This window comes from Antechinus flavipes, chromosome 1 (assembly GCF_016432865.1).
Source record: "Antechinus flavipes isolate AdamAnt ecotype Samford, QLD, Australia chromosome 1, AdamAnt_v2, whole genome shotgun sequence".
Lineage (NCBI taxonomy): Eukaryota > Metazoa > Chordata > Mammalia > Dasyuromorphia > Dasyuridae > Antechinus > Antechinus flavipes.
The window spans coordinates 278,859,877-278,879,914 of record NC_067398.1 but is presented as its reverse complement, the minus strand read 5'-3'; positions in this window follow the sequence as shown (position 1 = coordinate 278,879,914).

Below are 20,038 nucleotides of genomic sequence, written 5' to 3'. Positions count from 1 at the left end.
TGAAATTGAAACTATTACCACTCATATGAAAGTGTTCCAAATGATTATTGATCAGAGAAATGCAAATTAAGACAACTCTGAGATACCACTCCACACCTGTCAGATTGGCTAAAATGACAGGAAAAAATAATGATGAATGTTGGAGGGGATGCAGGAAAACTGGGACACTGATGCCTTTTTGGTGGAGTTGTGAACGAATCCAACCATTCTGGAGAGCAATCTGCAATTATGCCCAAAAAGTTATCAAATTGTGCATACCCTTTGATGCAGCAGTGTTTCTATTGGGCTTATATCCCAAAGAAATACTAAAGAAGGGAAAAGGACCTGTATGTGCTAAAATGTTTGTGGCAGCCCTGTTTGTAGTGGCTAGAAACTGGAAATTGAATGGATGCCCATCAATTGGAGAATGGCTGGGTAAATTGTGGTATATGAATGTTATGGAATATTATTGTTCTGTAAGAAATGACCAGCAGGAGGAATACAGAGAGGTTTGGAGAGACTTGCATGAACTGATGCTAAGTGAAATGAGCAGAACCAGGAGATCATTGTACACTTCGACAACGATATTGTATGAAGATGTATTCTGATGGAAGTGGATTTCTTTGACAAAGAAACCTAACTCAGTTTCAATTGATAAATGATGGATAGAAGCAGCTACACCCAAAGAAAGAACACTGGGAAACAAATGTGAACTATTTGCATTTTTGTTTTTCTTCCCAGGTTATTTTTACCTTCTGAATCCAATTTTCCCTGTGTAACAAGAGATCTGTTCGATTCTGGAAACATATATTGTATCTAGGATATACTGCAACATATCTAACATATATAGGACTGCTTGCCATCTAGGAGAGGGGCTGGAAGGAGGGAGGGTAAAAATCGGAACAGAAGCGAGTGCAAGGGATAATGTTGTAAAAAAAAAATTACCCTTGCATGAATTCTGTTAATATAAAGTTATTATATAATATTAAAAAATAAAATAAAATAAATAATGAGTAAAAAAATCAAAAGGGCAATTGATAGCTTCTATACAGAAAAAGAGCAGATTTTCAAACCCAAGGAGACTAATAGCAAAACTAATAGCATACAGTCTCTAAACAAAACCATAAAGGGTGATGTAACCTGGTACTCATTACACAAATCTCTACTAGAAGAGACTATTAAAAAAATTAAAAGACAGGTAGAAGAAAAATGAGTAAAGAAAAGAGAAGCTATCCAAGACTCTCCTGGAATGTGAATTGGAAAAGGTAAAGAAGTCCCAGAAAGTGCAGGGAAAAAGAATTTGTGAATTGCAAAACATAAAGAAATCCCAGAAAAGTAGGATTTGTGAATTGGAAAAGATAAAGAACTCCCAAGAAAGTAGAATTTGTGAATTGGAAAGAGAAAATAATTCACTAAAAAAAATAATGAAATAGAAAAAAAATCCATATAGCAAAACAACCCATTTAATAACTCAATTGAATGGACATATAGAAAAAGAATTTTAAAAAGCTAATGAAGAAAATAACACATTAAAAGTTAGAACTGAACAAATAGAAATGAATGATTCATTGAGAAATCAAGAATCGTTCAAGCAAAACCAAAAAAATGAAAAATTAAAAAAAAAAAAAAAACATTAACTATCTACTTGGAAAAACAACAGAGCTGGAATATAGATCTTGGAGAGATAATCTGAGGATTATTGGACTTCCCAAAAATTATGATGAAAAAAGGAGCCTAGATACTATTTTACAGGAAATCATCAAAGAGAACTGCCCAGATGTAATAGAACCAGAAAGTAAAGTAGGCATTAGAAGAACTAATTGAAAACCTTCTGGAAAAGACCCTAAAATAAAAACTCCAAGGAATATTTTGGCCAAATATGAAAACTATGAGAATAAGGAATAAATGTAACAAGCAGGCAGGAAAAAACAATTCAAATACCGAGGTGCCACAATAAGTGTCACTCACGATCTGGCTGCCTCCACATTAAAGAAAATTACAGACCAATCTTCCTAATGAATATTGATGCTAAAATCTTAAATAAGATATTAGCAAAAAGACTACAGAAAATCATCCCCAGGATAATACAACATGATCAAGTAGGATTTATACCAAGAATGCAGAGCTGGTTCAATATTAGGAAAACTATTAGCATAATTGACCATATCAATAACCAAAATCACAAAAACCATATGATCATCTCATTAAATACAAAAAAAGTATTTGACAAAATTCAACATCCATTCCCATTAAAAAATACTTGAGAGTGTAGGAAAAAAGTGGACTTTTCCTTAAAATAATCAGTAGCATCTATTTAAAACTATCAGTAATAATCATATGTAATGGGGATAAACTGGAACCATTCCCAATAAGAACAGCAGTGAAACAAGGTTGCCCACTATCACCATTACTATTATATTAGAAATGCTAGCTTTGGCAAAGAGTTGAGAAAGAGATTAAAGGAATTAGAGTAGGTAATGAGGAAATCATCACTCTTTCCTGATGATATGATGATATACTTAGAGAACCTCAGAGATTCTACAAAAAAGCTATTAGAAATAATTCACACCTTTAGCAGAGTTGCAGGATACAAAATAAACCCACAAAAGTCATCAGCATTCCTATATATCACTAACAAAATCCAACAATTAGAGTTACAAAGAGAACTTCCATTTAAAGTAAATACCGATAGTATAATTTATAATTATATAATAATTATATATATTATATATAACTACATACATATTTTTATATAACTATATATAATTCTAATTTAGGAATCTATCTGCCAAGGGAAAATCAGAAAGTATATGAGCAAAACTAAAAAACACTTTTCACACAAATAAAGTTAGATCTAACCAATTAGAAAAATATTCATTGTTCTTGAATAGGGCAGGCAAATATAATAGAAGACAATACTACCTAAACTAATCTATTTACTTAGTACTACACCAATCAGACTTCCAAAAACTATTTTAATGACCTAGAAAATATAACAACAAATTTCATATGGTAAAACAAAAGGTCAAGAATTTCAAAGGAATTAATGAAAAAAATCAAATTAAGGTGCCTAGCTGTATCAGATCTAAAATTATATTATAAAGCAGCAGTTAGCAAAATCATTTGGTGTTGGTTAAGAAAGAAACTAGTTGATCAGTGTGATACATTATGTTCAAAGGACAAAATAGTCAATAACTTTAATAATCCAGTGTTTGACAAGCCCAAAGACCCCAGCTTTTGGGATAAGAACTCACTGACAAAAATTGCTGGAAAAATTGGAAATTAGTATGGCTGAAATTAGGCATTGACCCACACTTAACCCCATACACAGAAGATAAGGTCAAAATGGGTTCATGACCTAAGCATAAAGAATGAGATTTTAACTAAGTTAGAAGAACATAGTATAGTTTACTTCTCTGATCTGTGGAAGAGTAAGGAATTTATGACCAAAGAAGAACTAGAGATCATTATTGATCTCAAAAAAGACAATTTTGATTTTATCAAATTGAAAAGTTTTTGTACAAATAAAACTAATGCAGATAAGATTAAAAGGGAACCAATAAACTGGGAAAACATTTTTACAGTCAAAGGTTCTGATAAAGGCCTCATTTCCAAAAAATATAGAGAATTGATTCTAATTCATAAGAAATCAAGCCATTCTCCAATTGATAAATGCTCAAAGAATATGAACAGACAATTCTCAGATGAAGAAATTGAAACTATTACTGTGCCCAACTTTATGCCAAAAAATTTGATAACCTAAGTGAAATGAATGACTACTTCCAAAAAATATAGGCTTGCTTAAATAGTCCCACTTCAGAAAAAGAAATAGAACAAGCTATTAATCAACTCCCTAAGAAAAAATCCCCAGGACCAGATGGATTTACATGTGCATTTTACCAAACATTTAAAGAACAATTAGCCCCAATGCTATATAAACTATTTGAAAAAATAGGGAATGAAGGACTCCTACCAAATTCCTTTTATGACACAGACATGGTACTGATACCTAAACCAGGTAGGTTTGAAAACAAAAAGGAAAATTATAGACCAATAGGACTGCTTGCCATATGGGGGAGGGGGTGGAGGCAGGGAGGGGAAAAATAAGAACAGAAGTGAGTGCAAGGGATAATGTTGTAAAAAATTACCCTGGCATGGGTTCTGTCAATAAAAAGTTATTTTTTTAAAAAGAGGTTAAAAAAAAGAAAATTACAGACCAATCTCCCTAATGAATATTGATGCTAAAATCTTAAATAAAATATTAGCAAAAAGATTACAGAAAATCATCCCCAGGATAATACACTATGACCAAGTAGGATTTATACCAGGAATGCAGGGCTGGTTCAATATTAGGAAAAATATTAGCATAATTTACTATGCCAAAAAACAAATTAACAGAAACCATATGATCATCTCAATAGATGCAGAAAAAGGATTTGACAAAATCCAACAACCATTCCTAATAAAAACACTTGAGAGGATAGGAATAAATGGACTTTTCCTTAAAAGTCAGGAGCATATATTTAAAACTGTCAGTGAGCATCATATGCAATGAGGAAATACTGGAAACTTTCCCAGTAAAATCAGGAGTGAAACAAAGTTGCCCACTATCACCATTATTATTTAATATTGTATTAGAAATGCTAGCCTAGGCAATAAGAGTTGAAAAAGAGATTAAAGGAATTAGAGGAGATAATAAGGAAATCATACTATCACTCTTCGCAGATGATATGATGGTATACTTAGGGAAACCCAGAGATTCTCCTAAAAAGCTATTAGAAATAATTCATAACTTTAGCAAAGTTTCAGGATACACAATAAATCCACATAAATCCTCAGAATTTTTATACATCACCAACAAAATCCAACAGCAAGACATACAAAAAAAAATTCCATTCACAATAACTGATCTAGAAAAAATAACATAATGTATATGGAAGAACAAAAGGACGAGAATCTCAAGGGAATTAATGAAAAAAAAAAATCAAATGAAGGTGACCTAGCTGTACCTGATCTAAAACTGTATTATAAAGCAGCAGTTGATCAGTGGAATAGGTTAGGTTCACAAGACAAAATAGTTAACTATAGCAATCTAGTGTTTGACAAACCCAAAGATCCTAACTTTTGGGATAAGAATTCATTATTTGATAAAAACTGCTGGGAAAACGGGAAATTAGTATGGCAGAAATTAGGCATGGACCCACACTTAGCACCATATACCAAGATAAGATTAAAATGGGTCCATGATTTAAGCATAAATAATGAGATTATAAATAAATTAGAGGAACATAGGATAGTTTACCTCTCTCAGACCTGTGGAGGAGGAAGAAATTTGTGACCAAAGATGAACTAGAGATCATAATTGATCACAAAATAGAAAATTTTGATAATGTAAAGAAATTTTTTTTCAAAATAAAAAATTTTTTTAAAAAGAAACTATTTCTAGCCACATGAAAAGATTTGTTTATCATTAATAAATTGTTAATTTATTATTAATAATAATTATTAATCAGAGTCATTATTCATCAGAGAAATGCAAATTAAGACAACTCTGAGATACCACTACACACCTGTCAGATTGTCTAAGATGACAGGGAAAGATAATGCGCAATATTGGAGGGGATGTGGGAAAACTGGGCACTGATACATTGTTGTTGATGGAATTGTGAATACATCCAGCCATTCTGGAAAGTGATTTGGAACTATGCTCAAAAATTATGAAAGTGTGCATGCCCTTTGATCCAGCAGTGTTATTACTGGGCTTATATCCCAAAGAGATTTTAAAGGAGGGAAAGGGACCTGTATGTGCAAGAATATTTGTGGCAGCCCTCTTTGTAGTGGAAACATGGATGCCCATCAATTGGAGAATGACTGAATAAATTGTGTTATATGAACATTATGGAATATTATTGTTCTGTAAGAAATATTATTGTGTCATATGAACATTATGGAATATTATTGTTCTGTAAGAAATGACGAGCAGGAAAGCCTGGAGAGACTTCCACGAACTGATGGTTAGTAAAATAAGCAGGATCATTATATACTTCAACAACAATACTATATGATGATTAATTCTGATGTATGTGGCCCTCTTCAACAATGAGATGAACCAAATCAGTTCCAATAGAGCAGTAATGACCTGAACCAGCTACACCCAGCAATCCCTGCTATTTTTGTCTGCCTGCATTTTAATTTTTTTTTACAGGCTAATTGTACTCCATTTCAAAGTCCAATTCTTTTTGTGCAGGAAAATACCTGTTTGGACATGTATACATATATTGTATTTAACTTATACTTCAAAATATTTAACATGTATTGGTCAACCTGCCATCTGAGGGTAAGGAAGGGAAAAGCTGAAACAAAATGTTTTGCAATTGTCAATGCTGAAAAATTACCCACACATATATCTTGTAAATAAAAAGTTATAACAAAAAAGAACAGAGATGTTGAACACCTTAAATGACTTTCAAAAATTGATAGGAGATATCCAAAAGATGCTTCAGTGTTAGGCTTAAGTACCTATCAATTAAAACCATTATATGACATCTTAAGAGGAGACACTGCTTTAAACTCACCATGCCAGCTTACAAAATAAGCTCAAAAGGCTCTGAGAGAAGTTGAACTGTCTTTATCCAATGTAATTGAATTACTCAGAAACTCTTGGAAATATCAGTTTTTGCTACAAAAGAGGCATCCACAGCAATCCATCATCAAGGAGACAGTATGGTAGAGTGGGCAAACCCTCCCAGCACAACCAGACCAAAGCCTTACTCCTTACCCAGTACTTGTGGCTAGAATTTTATTAAAGACCATTAAGCAAGCTGTAATTATCTAGGATAAGATCTGACACCTTTTATACCAATGCACAAATTAATGTATGCTGTAAAAACATCCCAGTGTGTCAAATTTTATTGCCCACAGCTCCAAATTTTACACATGGGTCTTCATTAAAGATAACCCAGATATTATTTAATTGGCAATGCATTTTTGAAGAAAAAGTTTCTAAGGTTCCTCTTAAAGGACCAACCATCTTTACAAATGCATCCAAACATAACATTTGTGTTGTATACTCTCATGACTTAACAATAGAGTACTTTTCAATCCGTTCAGCAGAAAGAATTGTATGCAATCATGCTAGTCTTACTTATTATCCAGGAAATGTAACTATAATATGTGATTCAGCCTATTAAGTAGGTGTGATACAAAATTTGCCACAGCACAAATAAAATTTGTAGCTTCTAATATATATCAACTCTATAAGGAATTTCAAGAGCAAGTGAGAAAGCATCCAGGTAAGATTTATCTCTTGCATGTCTACTCTCATAGTGGTCTTTCAGATCCTATTTTTGATGGAAATTCAAAGGCAGATAGCCTTCTATGTTAGCCAATACTCTATTTCAGACAGCCCAAAAATCTCATTCTAAATATCGTCAGGCTGCTCAAGCTTTACCTTTACAATTTGGAATTAAAAAAAGAGGAAGCTAGGAGCCTAATAAAAGCCTATACAGCTTGCCTTCTTTTCCATGCCCCTATACTGCATCCAGAGAAGAACCCTTGTGCTTTGAGATCCAATGAAATTTGGTCAATGGATGTGACCCATTATAAATCTTTTGGCCATCTGTCTTTTATAAAACCATGTTGTTGTAGACACCTTTCCAGGATTTACTTTTGCAATACAAAGCAGCAAAAGAGACAGCCCAAGTGATGACTGAATTCCTTTTACAAGCTTTTGCAATTATGTGTGTGCCACAAGCAATAAAAACAGATAATGGACCTGCATGTACTTTTAAATATTTTGCACACATCTGTGCACAGTATCAGGTTTTACACACCACTGGGATACCTTTTAATTCTCAAACACAGGCAAGAGTAGAGAGTACAGAGATATCAAACACTCCTCCAAAAACAAAAGAAAGGGAGAGCCACAGGTAACGCGAGAGAACTTTTAAATTAGCTCTTTACCCAATTAATTTTTTTTTAAATTTTTGATAAAGATGCACTGGCTCCAGCAGACAGGTTTTATAACCTGCCAGAAGAGCAGTGCCCAGTGCAAGCAGCTCCACTATCTTTAGATAATTGCCAGGTGATGTGGAAAGATCCATGGCAGTTATGGCAATTGATTCATGAACATTAAAAATTGTCAATAAGAATGCCACAGGACTTTAAAACAAGCACAGATCATTGGGTTTCCTGAGACATGATAGGACTTATGCAGGGCTTTAACACCAGCAGGAATCATTGGATTCCTTGAGACATGATGAGACTGTTATAGGACTTCAAAACTTTCAGGAATCATTGGATTCCCTGAAACATGAAATAGTGGACAATCTCTTGTCTCCTGAAGGATATATATGTGTGATTGTGATTTATACACCCTCTTTCTAGGACTTATGGTCATATATAATTCCTCATATTGATTCATTTTGTTTGTTACATACACTACTAGCCTGTGTTATATCACTATGTGCTTGTGTAATACCTCCCATGCTGACTCATTTATGTATTTGTTCAAGTAAGATCCTTCAATCCAGAGGAAACCTGCTAACAGTATCTGGTTTGGTATGCTCACCTTCCTGAGAAGTCAGAGAGGGCGTGATTACTTCTCTTTTGGTGTTTTTACCTCCCTTCCTGAGAAGTCAGGGAGGGTGTGACTATTTGTGTTCTAAAACAAAAGAAAGTAGGGATGTAGAGGGTCAGAACTCAGGAGAACTATATTTGAAACAAGGTGGAATTGATCAGATAATAGTTTTTTAGTTCACATATATCTAGTATGATATAATGATATAATCACTCTAGTTTGATATTATGATATAATTGTAAGGGTCAAAGGAGAAAAGTCACTCTCAGTGCACCAGGAAGTAAACAGAGGCTTTGAAGCCTTGAGAGCCCCAGAAGTAATTTCTGTGAGTAGAGACCACCTTGTGGTGCGAGCTCTGGTCATATTGAGATTGCTTCATTAATGAGAGCGCCTCCTTCTTTGATTAACTATGTGTGTGACCTCATAGACCCTATTTAAGCTCTATGAAGAGGAAGTCGCTTTTTTTAACCTGGTATTCACCTGGGAGTAGCTGGGAGGTTGGAGGCAGGTTGTGAACACATGGGTTTCTCTTTGACATGGTGTGCACTTGGGAGTCAAGAAGAGATCAAGGCAGCATGTGAACATGTGAATAAAAGTCTTTGAGCTTGCACATGGCTATTCTTGTGTGTGCTACCAGTATTTAAACTACATTTCATGTGAAACTGTGCTCAGAGACATTTGAAGACCTCAGAAAGAGCTAAACTGGGTAAAATTGTTTTATATACTACAAATGAGGTTTCCCTGAGGGCCTGGGAATATAAAATGCAGAGTAGTACTAGGGTATTGGCAAATGAAGTGAATGCCCAGAATCAAGCATTTTACATATAATCACTCTAGATTGGCTTATACTCAGTATACTGTAATGATGTAATTGTAATAGGGTATTTAAACTGGGGACAAAGTCAAACTCAGAAAGAGAATGGTTGAAAATCGGACGAGACTGGGTCAGACTGAGACTGGATCAGATAACCACAGACACAGATTGTGAAGGAGACAATAAAGACTTTAGACTTTGTTTCTGACTGTCCTGCTGAGACCAAGGCCCTTCCAGAGTCCTTCCAGAAAGCTAGATCAAACATTACAGATATTAAGCAATATAAGGGCAAGTTCTTGGTGTTATTTTTCAATCTTTTTTTTAATTTTCCATTTCATATGCACTTTAAAAAAAATAATTAAAAATGTATATCAACTTGTAATATCATGAATGTGTAAACTTTGTGAGGAAACTCCAATAACACAACTTGATGATACTTCTGTAACATACTTCTTAAAGGATACAGAGAGTTTAAATGTCTTTGCTATGATCAATTGCCTAATCATATTTTGTGTGAATATACATACACATATAGGAACATATATTTACATGCATACATATAGAAATATCTATATCTATATATAAATATATACACACACACACATATATACACACATATACACACACACATATATATACATGCATACATATGTGTGTATGTATACACATATGTATATGTGTAAACATATCTATATATTTAGGCTATAATTTGACTCCAAGTTTTTCTCACCCTAATGGTAGCTATCTATGTCACACTGCCTTACATATATATGAAAGACAAATAAATAAATGCATGTCAAATTAAATTCAATCTTTAAAACAATGATAACAAATAAAGGGAACTGTCAGTTGGAAAAGTATTGAATTTATAATAATGTGGCCCAAGTAAATGTTGGACACTTGGGAAATCAATTAAAAGCAAAGTAAAACAAAATGACAGCATCAAGAACCAACAAAATAAAACAGAATAAATCTCTCTTTGTTTTATTTTCTTCATCTGTAAAGTGACTATATAGTGTATATATACTGTATAGTATAGTATATAAAATATATAATCAGACAATCTATAAGAGCCTTCCCTCTACTAGTTCTTTAAGGTTAGATGATTCTATTAGCCTCTGCATTTTATGGGGAGGCTAAGAGAATGAAATATTTTTACATAATAAAAAAGATTTTTTCAATTTTAGTAAAGGAATCCATTCCCAATTATGTAGTAGTCTGGTTATCTTTAATGGAGACTCATGTATAAAATTTGGGGCCATGGCTAATAAAATTTGCCACTCTAGGATGGCTTCACAGCATACATTAATTTGTTCATTAGTAGAAAAGATGTTTATCTTGTCGGGTCCTATCCCAGATAATTGTACTGCTTGCTTAATGGTCTTCAATAAAATTCTAGCCACAAGCATTGGGTAAGGAGTAAGGCTTTGTTCTGGTTGTGCCGGGAGGTTCATCTATTCTATCACACTGTCTCCTTCATGAAGGACTAATATGGGTATCTCTTGTGTAGCAAAAACTGATATTTACAAGGGTTTTTGAGCGACTCTTTCAACCACATTGGATAAAGCCAGTTCAACTTCTCTCAAAGCCTCTTGAGCTTCTTTTGTAAGCTGACATGGTGAGTTTAAAGCACTGTCTCACCTTAAAATGTCATATAAAGGTTGCAATTGATAGGTAGTCAAGCCTAACACTGGTCACATACATTGGATATCTCCTATCATTTTCTGAAAGTCATTTAAAGTGTTTAACTTTTCTGTTCTTAAGGAAAGTTTTTGTACTGTGAGCACCTTAGAATATACTTCATATGCTAAATATTGAAAAGGAGCATGTCTTTACATTTTTTCTAGAGCTATGTGCAATTTGTAGTATCTTAGTGTTTCCATGGTCTTTTGTAGACATGCTTCAAACATTTGTTCCTCAGGTGCACATCCCAAAATATCATCTATGTAATGTAATAACATAACTTTTGGAAATACTTTTTTTACTTGAGTAAGAGCAGCAACATACATTTGACACATAATAGGGCTGTTTTTCATTCCCTGTGGGAAAACTGTCCATTCATATCTTTTATAAGGCTCAGCTAAGTTAACGCTGGGCATTGAAAAGGCTAATCTTTTCATATCCTCCTTATCTAGAGGAATAGAATAGAAACAATCCTTAATGTCTATAACTCAAAGAGGCCATTCCCTAGGCAATTGAGTAGGAGATGGAAGCCCAGGCTAAAGAATTCCCATAGTTTCCATCTGTTCATTTACCTTTCTTAAATCAGTCAACATCCTCCATTTTCCAGATTTCTTTTTTACAAGAAATGCAAGGGAATTCCAAGGACTTAGAGAAGGTTGCCAGTGTCCTTGGTCAAGTTGCTCCTGTACTATATCTAATAAGGCCTGAATTTTATCACTAGCTAAGGGCCACTGTTTTACCTACATTGGTATATCAGTTTTCCATTGAATGGGAACAGGTGAAAGTGCAGGTAGGCTTTCAATAGCAGCCCTGCCTAAAATACTGAAGTACTCATTTTTAATCCTAATTGTAAAATGTCTTTTTCCCACAGATTGATGGGAAGTGTTTCAACTATAAAAGGAGCCATAACTCCTATTTCACCTTCAAAATTCCATCTCAAAGCAGTAGCACTAATTTCAGCTGCTATTGATCCACCTACACCAGACATGTAGGTGTCTGCCTTAATCTTTAGCCAGTGACTGGAGCCAGTTGCACTTCTAATGACTGTACAATTTGCACCTGTGTCTACCAATCTTCTAATGGTATACCATTTATATAGATCATGAGCATAGGTCGGTCAGCTGTCACAGCTGCTGTCCAGTATATTCCTGGATTTTGTTGCTTGGAGTCAAAATCTGGGTGACTACTACCAGATTGCCTATTAGGAGTCTGTATGAGTAAACCTGATGCTACTACTTCTCCTGGGTGATAAGTCTCACATTATCTAATTGTTTTAGTGACTGGGATATTATCTACACATTCCCCAGTTTCCCACCTCAGTGTGTGGATGAACACTGTTTTGTAAAGTGCTCTCACGAGGGGAAATGGTCAAGCCTACTGTGCCTGGAGGCAAGGGATCCATAGACTAAAGAGGAACAGATTTCACCTCTCCAGGGGATATCTCAGTTGTCCCAGCTGCATAAAACTCTATTCTCTCCAGTTGTAATCCTTTTCCCCCATCAGATTGCTTTCTGGTTGGTTGATTGTATAATCCTCTTCTCCCTTCATATAGGCTCTTGGCTGATTGGTCATGTCTGGGTACTGGACTTCTAGACACTCTCTGGGTGTAGCATCAGCTGCCATCATGCCCTAAGTGTTTTTTTGTCTTGGGCCCTGGAGCTGGGCCCCTTATCCCATTTCCCTGAATCAGTCTACATTCTGATGCCCAATGGAAGCCTCTGTTGCATTTTGGATATGGGGTTTGGGGTCTTGTTCTCCCACCCTGTTTTCTCACTCTGTCTCTATGCCAACATTGAGCTTTCAGATGTCCTACTTTGCCACATTGAAAGCACTGACAAGTTTCTCTGGAAGTCTGCATCATAGCCTGGATATAAAAGACATTTGTGCCCACTGTGGCACAGCGTCTTATGATCTTCTCTAAAGGAGCATCCTTGCCTATCTTAGTATAATTTTTCTACAAATTCCATTAGCATTTTCTTTAGCAAGTTGCCTTATCATAATATCTGTTATTGCATTTTCACCATTAGTAGATATGATAGCTGTCTGCAAACATCCCACAAAATCAGCAAAGGGTTCATTTGGCCCTTGTGTTATTTTTGTGAAGGCCTCACTCTTGTCATCTTTATTGTGGAGAGAAACCCATGTTTTGATCACAGCAGCAGCAATTTGCCCATAAGCTGCTAAGGGGTAATTTATCTATTCTGCAATTTCTGCATAAGAACCTACACCTGTTAGTTGGTCACAGGTGATTGGAGAATTAACTCCATCCACTTTGACTATTTTGTTGGGCTTGCATCCTACAGAGCTCACTATATTCAGAAAGCCACAAGTTTTGTCCAGGTTCGAAGCTTGTCCTTGCTATAGATTTCCAGTCCCTATGGGTTAAGACTTCATAAGCTAAATTCTGTAATAACATCTTAACATAAGCTAATATAGCCCCATAAAGGATGCAAGCCTTTTTCAGGTCTTTGAGGATTTCTATATCAAAAGGAGTGTATCATCTACTTTCTTGACCTGGAGAGTCAAACTCTTGAATCACTGGATACATTTCCTGTTGCAAATTACTTAAATTCTGGCCTTCTTCGGTGGCTTTAAGTACTGCCTTTTGCAATCTAGTCATAGGAGGGGGTGATTTGGGGGGGGAGGTGCTGGTGGTATCACTGCCCCTCCCACTATTCTTCCCCACTCCCTCCATCCCAGAAGGTGAAGTTGATGGGGGCTTGCCAAGAACCAATTCCGGTTTAGGTGGGGCTGAAGCTGCTTTGTGAGAGTGAGAATCACCATGCCCTTCATTACACCCTTCACCCTCACTCAATTCACCGTGCCCTCCAGTGATACTGCTTTTAATCCCTCCTTTGACCTCCTCATTTTCCTCATACTTCCTCATCTGGCCATTCTGAAAACTTTTCTTTTTTCTATAACTTGCAGGATTTTTTTAAGGCCAACTATATTATGTTGTGTGTGTGTGTGTGTGTGTGTGTGTGTGTGTGTGTACATATATATATAGTGTTTCTTTGGAAAGTGACTATAGTGTTTCTTTGGAAAGTGACTTGGAACCATTATGATTATAATATTTGCATAGTTGATCTCCTACAAGTTTCCAAATATTTAGGCTTATCTCTTCTTCCTCAAAGAACCAAGAGGAGGTACATTTTAATGTATCCAGGAATCCATCAGTCATAAATAAGCCCTGTTTCTTTATCAGTCTGAGTATGCTTCCTGCAGATCTCCTTTGGGGTTAGGTTGGGGGTGGGGGATGGGGTTGGGGGAGAATCTTTTCCTAGTATCTGCCCCATTGCAGCTAGAAAAGGTTACTAGTTTAGCCCTTAAGAAAGTAAGTTCCCTGTTTGTCTATTTAAATACTCACCCTATTTTCTGGTCACCAGAGACTTCTTCAATGAAGTTAGGGTTCTTGGGCCCCACACTCGAGTGCCAAATGTGAAGACCGGGCTTAGCACCCAGAACAACCCAGAATCAGCCGGAGTCAGGATAAGCAAAAGTCTTTAATCTTTATTCTCAGTCTTTAGATACAGGATTGAATAGGATGGAAGCAGAATCTCCGAGACCACCTTTTCCCTCGTCTACTGCCAAGAGTGACTCTGGCCAGTCTTACTCCACTTCCTAGTCCCTCCTACAATCCTCTGTATACACCAATCATTGAGCCAGCACAGGGTAGTAGGAAGGACCATTTTCCAAGCATATGCCCATAGAGTATTGTCCAATCAGTAGTTAGCCTCAAGTGCTCGGCAGTCCTGACCTCAGTGCATTGACCCAATAGTTTCAGCCCTCTACAAATAGCAGAGTGCTTATTGTTAGCACTTGCACAGTGTGCTGTGGTGATGTAATGCTACTATAGTTAGCACATGCTTAGTGTGTTGTAATGATGTAATCATACTAAAGTATTTAAGAGCTGAGAGGACTTAAAATAAAGGATTCCCTCGTGGTCTCCTGCTTTTTTCATTCCTCTACTAAGACTAAGGATTTGGGCTGGTCCAGAGATCCTCCAGAGAGCTAGTCCAAATAATATATTTTGATACCGAGGGCTCTAGAAAGCATAGTATATTTTGGCACCCCAATTGGGGGGGGGGAGACTTTAGTAAGCACACTACAGTAAATGTAAAGTCCAATATAAAGATAAACAAGTATGATCACTATTACTTGTGTTATAACATTCATAAATTGATTGTTTCTCTGAATAAAGAAGTCATCTACATATAAAATGTACATTCGTGATGTTATGACCTTTTGGTCATATGTATGTTTTCTAATAATTCAGAAATCACTATTTCTTTTTTTTAAAATTTTATTTAATAATAACTTTATATTGACAGAATCCATGCCAGGGTAATTTTTCACAACATTATCCCTTGCACTCTCTTCTGTTTCGATTTTTCCCCTCCCTCCCTCCACCCCCTCCCCTAGATGGCAATCAGTCCTATATATGTTAGATATGTTGCAGTATATCCTAGTTACAATATATGTTTGCAGAACCGAACAGTTCTCTTGTTGCACAGGGAGAATTGCATTCAGAAGATAAAAATAACCCGGAAGAAAATCAAAAATGCAAATAGTTCATATTCGTTTCCCAGTGTTCTTTCTTTGGGTGTAGCTGCTTCTATCCATCATTTATCCATTGAAACTCAGTTAGGTCTCTTTGTCAAAGAAATCCACTTCCATCAGAATATATCCTCATACAATATCATTGTCGAAGTGTATAATGATCTACTGGTTCTGCTCATTTCACTTAGCATCAGTTCATGTAAGTCTCTCCAAGCCTTGTAATGACCGTGTATTTAAAATCAGCCGGAATCAGGAATTCAGGTTAAAGGAAAAATCTTCAGTCTTTAATGAAGTGAAGAGGTGAATAAGGATTGTGATAGCAATATGAGCAAGAAAGATTGTGATAGCAATATGGGCAGCTGCGACAGGAAGCCAGTTAGCAGAGAGAGACCTGAGCTGAAAAGCCGTCGCAATCACAATTGCAAAATGCTAGCAGTCTCTCCTTCCCCTTCCTTTTCCACTCCCCTGCCTCCACCCACCAAAATTGTCATTTCCTATACAACACATCAGGACTTGCACAAAGGTGGGGGCCATTCTTTCTCCAAGCTTATATATTAGAGTATGGTCCAATTACTATTTAGCCTCATGTGTTTGGGACCTCAGTGCATCAACTCAAGCCTCAGCCCATTACATCTCCCGCTTTCTTTTGTTTTAGAACACAGGTGGTCATGCCATCCCTGACTCCTCAGAGAGGTCACAGCCCCCAAGGGGAGGTGATCACACCCTCCCTGACTTCTCAGGAAAGGAGGTGAAAGCACCGAAAAGGAGGTGATCATGACCCCCCTGACTTTTCAGGAAGGGAGGTGAAAGCACTAAAAAGGAGATAATCACACCCTCCCTGACATCTCGGAAGGAAGAAGAAAAGCACCAAAGGGAGTGGGGGTTACTAGCAGGTTTCTGGGCTGAAGGGTCTTATTATGCACAAACCCATCAGCATGGGAAGTATTACACAAGCACATAGCAACAACGCAGAGGCTATTAGTGATGACTCTCCCCACAGTCAGTGCAGGCTTGATGTAGTGTAACAAACATGAATTATACACCCAAGTAACAGTATAACAAACAATATAAATCAACATTGTATTGTAAAAGATTGCCAGAAGTCCTAGAAGGAGAGTATATAAACAGCAGTCACACATACACCTTCTTCAGCAGACAAGAGATAGTCCAAAACCAATCTATTGTCCATTGCTTCACATATCAGGGAATCCAATGATCCCCCCAAGTTTTTGAAGTCTAGCAAAAGTCTTTTTATGTCTTAGGGAATCCAATGATTCCAGCAGATTATGAAGTCCTGTAACAGTCTTATTATTTCTCAGAAAATCCAATGATTCCTGAGGGATTTAAAGTCCTACAACAATCTAATATCTCAGAGAATCCAATGATTTCTGAGGGTTTTGAAATCCAATGATTTTCTATGTCCATGAGTCAAACGCTATAACTGGCATGCTCTTTTAATGGTGAGCACAATCAGCAACAGAACCACCCAATGTTTCTTGGGTCTTCTCCTTCGTTTCAAGGGTCTGCTCCATCTCTCTGCAATGGACAAGGTGAATACGGCTCGTTGGCACCCATCTGATTCCTTCTCCACCTGTAGAGATACAAGCAAACCCTCTCCCCCAAGCAGTTAGCCTATCTGGTCCCTTCCATTCACCTCTTTCTGGATCTCTCCACATCACCTAGCTATTATCTAAAGATAGTGAAGCTGCTTGCACTGGACACAGCCCTTCCGGTGGGTTATAAAACCTGTCTGCTGGATCCAGTGCTTCTTTGTCAAAAATCAAGAAGTTAATAGTATAAAGTGCTAGATTTAGTAGTTCTCTAGGGTTACCTGTGGCTCCCCCTCTCTTTTGTTTTTGGAGCAGTGTCTTAATGTCTCTGTTTCTACTCTCTTACTATTGCCTGTCCTTGAGGACTAAAGGGTATGCCAGTGGTGTGTAAAATCTTATACTGTGCACAAAAGTGTGCAAAATGTTTGGAAGTGTATGCAGGACCATTGTCTGTTTTTATTGCTTGTGGCACTCCCATAATGGCAAATGCTTGCGTGAGGAATTCAGTGACCACTGAGGCTGTCTCTTTTGCTGCTGGTATGGCAAAAGTGAATCCTGAAAAGGTGTCTACCACAACATGGATAAAAGACAGACGACCAAAAGATTTATAATGGGTCACATCCATTTGCCATATTTCATTGGGTCTCAAACCACAAGGGTTCTTTCCTGGAGGCAGTGTAGGAGCGTGGAAGGGAAGGCAAGCTGTACAGCTTTTCACTATGCTCCTAGCTTCCTCTCTCGTAATCCCAAATTGTAAACGCAAAGCTCGAGCAGCCTGATGGTAATTAGAATGGGATTCCTGGCCTCCTGAAATAAAGGTGTACTGGCTAACATAGTTAAAAGGCTAATATGCCTTTGAATTCCCATCAAAAATAGGACCTGGGAGTCCACTGTGTGAGTGGATATGCAAGATATAAATCTTACATGGATGTTTTCTCACTTATTCCTGAAGTTCCTTAAAGAGCTGATATATATTAGAAGCTGCAAATTTTATTTCGGCTGTGGCAATTCTTTGTACCACACCTACTGAATAGGCTGAATCAGGTATTATATTTATGTCTTCTGAGTAATAAGTAAGAGCTAACATAATTGCATATAATTCATTCTGCTGAGTGGACTGAAAAGGAGTTCTGACTACTCTCTTGATAGTTAAGTCATGAGAGTATACAGCACAAATATTGTGTCTGGACGCATCTGTAAAGATAGTTGGTCCTTTAAGAGGAACTTTAGAAACTTTTTCTTCAAGAATCCATCGCCAATTATGTAAAAGTCTGGTTATCTTTAATGGAGACCCATGTGTAAAATTAGGAGCCATGGCTAATAAAATTTGCCACTCTGGGATGGTCTCACAACACACATTAATTTGTGTATTGATGTAAAAGGTGTATATCTTATCAGGTCTTGCCCCAGATAATTGTACTGCTCACTTAATGACCTTTAACAAAATTCTAGCCACAAGCACTGGGTAAGGGGTAAGGCTTTGTTCTGGTTGTGCCGGGAGGTTCACCCACTCTATCACACTGTCTCCTTGATGAAGGACTGCTGTGGGTGCCTCTTGTGTGGCAAAAAACTGATATTTCCAAGGGTTTTTGAGTGACTCTTTCAACCACATTGGATAAAGCCAGTTCAACTTCTCTCAAAGCTTCTTGAGCTTCTTTTGTAAGTTGGCGTGGTGAATTTAAAACACTGTCTCCCCGTAACATATCATATAATGGTTGTAACTGATAGGTAGTCAAGCCTAACACTGGTCACAACCATTGGATATCTCCTATCAATTTCTGAAAATCATTTAAGATGTTTAATTTCTCTGTTCTTAAGGACAGTTTTTATACTGTAAGCACCTTAGGGTATACTTCATATCCTAAATATTGAAAAGGATCATGTCTTTGAATTTTCTCTTCAGCTATGTATAATTTGTAGTATCTTAGTGTTTCTATGGTCTTTTGTAGACATGTTTCTAGCATTTGTTCCTCAGGTGCACATCCCAATATATCATCCATATAATGTAATAGCATAACTTTTGGAAATGCTTTTCTTATTGGAGCAAGAGCAGCAGCAACATACATTTGATACATAGAGGGGCTGTTTTTCATTCCCTGTGGCAAAACTGTCCATTCATATCTTTTATAAGGCTCAGCTACGTTAATGCTGGGCACTGAAAAGGCAAATCTTTTCATATCCTCCTTATCCAGAGGGATAGAATAGAAACAATCCTTAATATCGATGACCCAAAGAGGCCACTCTCTAGGCAATTGAATAGGAGATGGAAGTCCAGACTGAAGAGTTCCCATAGTTTCCATCTGTTCATTCACTTTTCTTGATTCAGTGAGCATCCTCCATTTTCCCGATTTCTTTTTTACAATGAACACTGGGGAATTCCAAGGACTTAGAGAAGGTTGTAAATGCCCGTGTTCAAGCTGCTCCTGTACTATATCTAATAAGGCCTGAATTTTATCGCTACTTAAGGGCCACTGTTCTATCCACACTGGTGTATCAGTTTTCCATTGGATAGGAACAGGTGAAAGTGTTGGCAGGCCTTCAACAGCAGCCCTGCTTAAAAAACCGAAGTACTCATTTTTAACCCTAATTTTTGTAAAACGTCTCTTCCCCACAGATTGATGGGGATTTTTTCAACTATAAAAGGAGTAAAAACTCCTGTTTTACCTTCAAAAGTCCATCTCATAGGGGCAGCACTAACTTTAGCTGCTATTGATCCTTCTACTCCAGACATATAGGTGTCTGCTTTAATCTTTGGCCAGTGACTGGGCCAACTGGCACCTCTAATAACTGTATGATCTGCACCTGTGTCTACCAATCCTTCCAATGGTAGGCCATTTATATATATCGTGAGCATAGTTTGGTCAGCTGTTACAG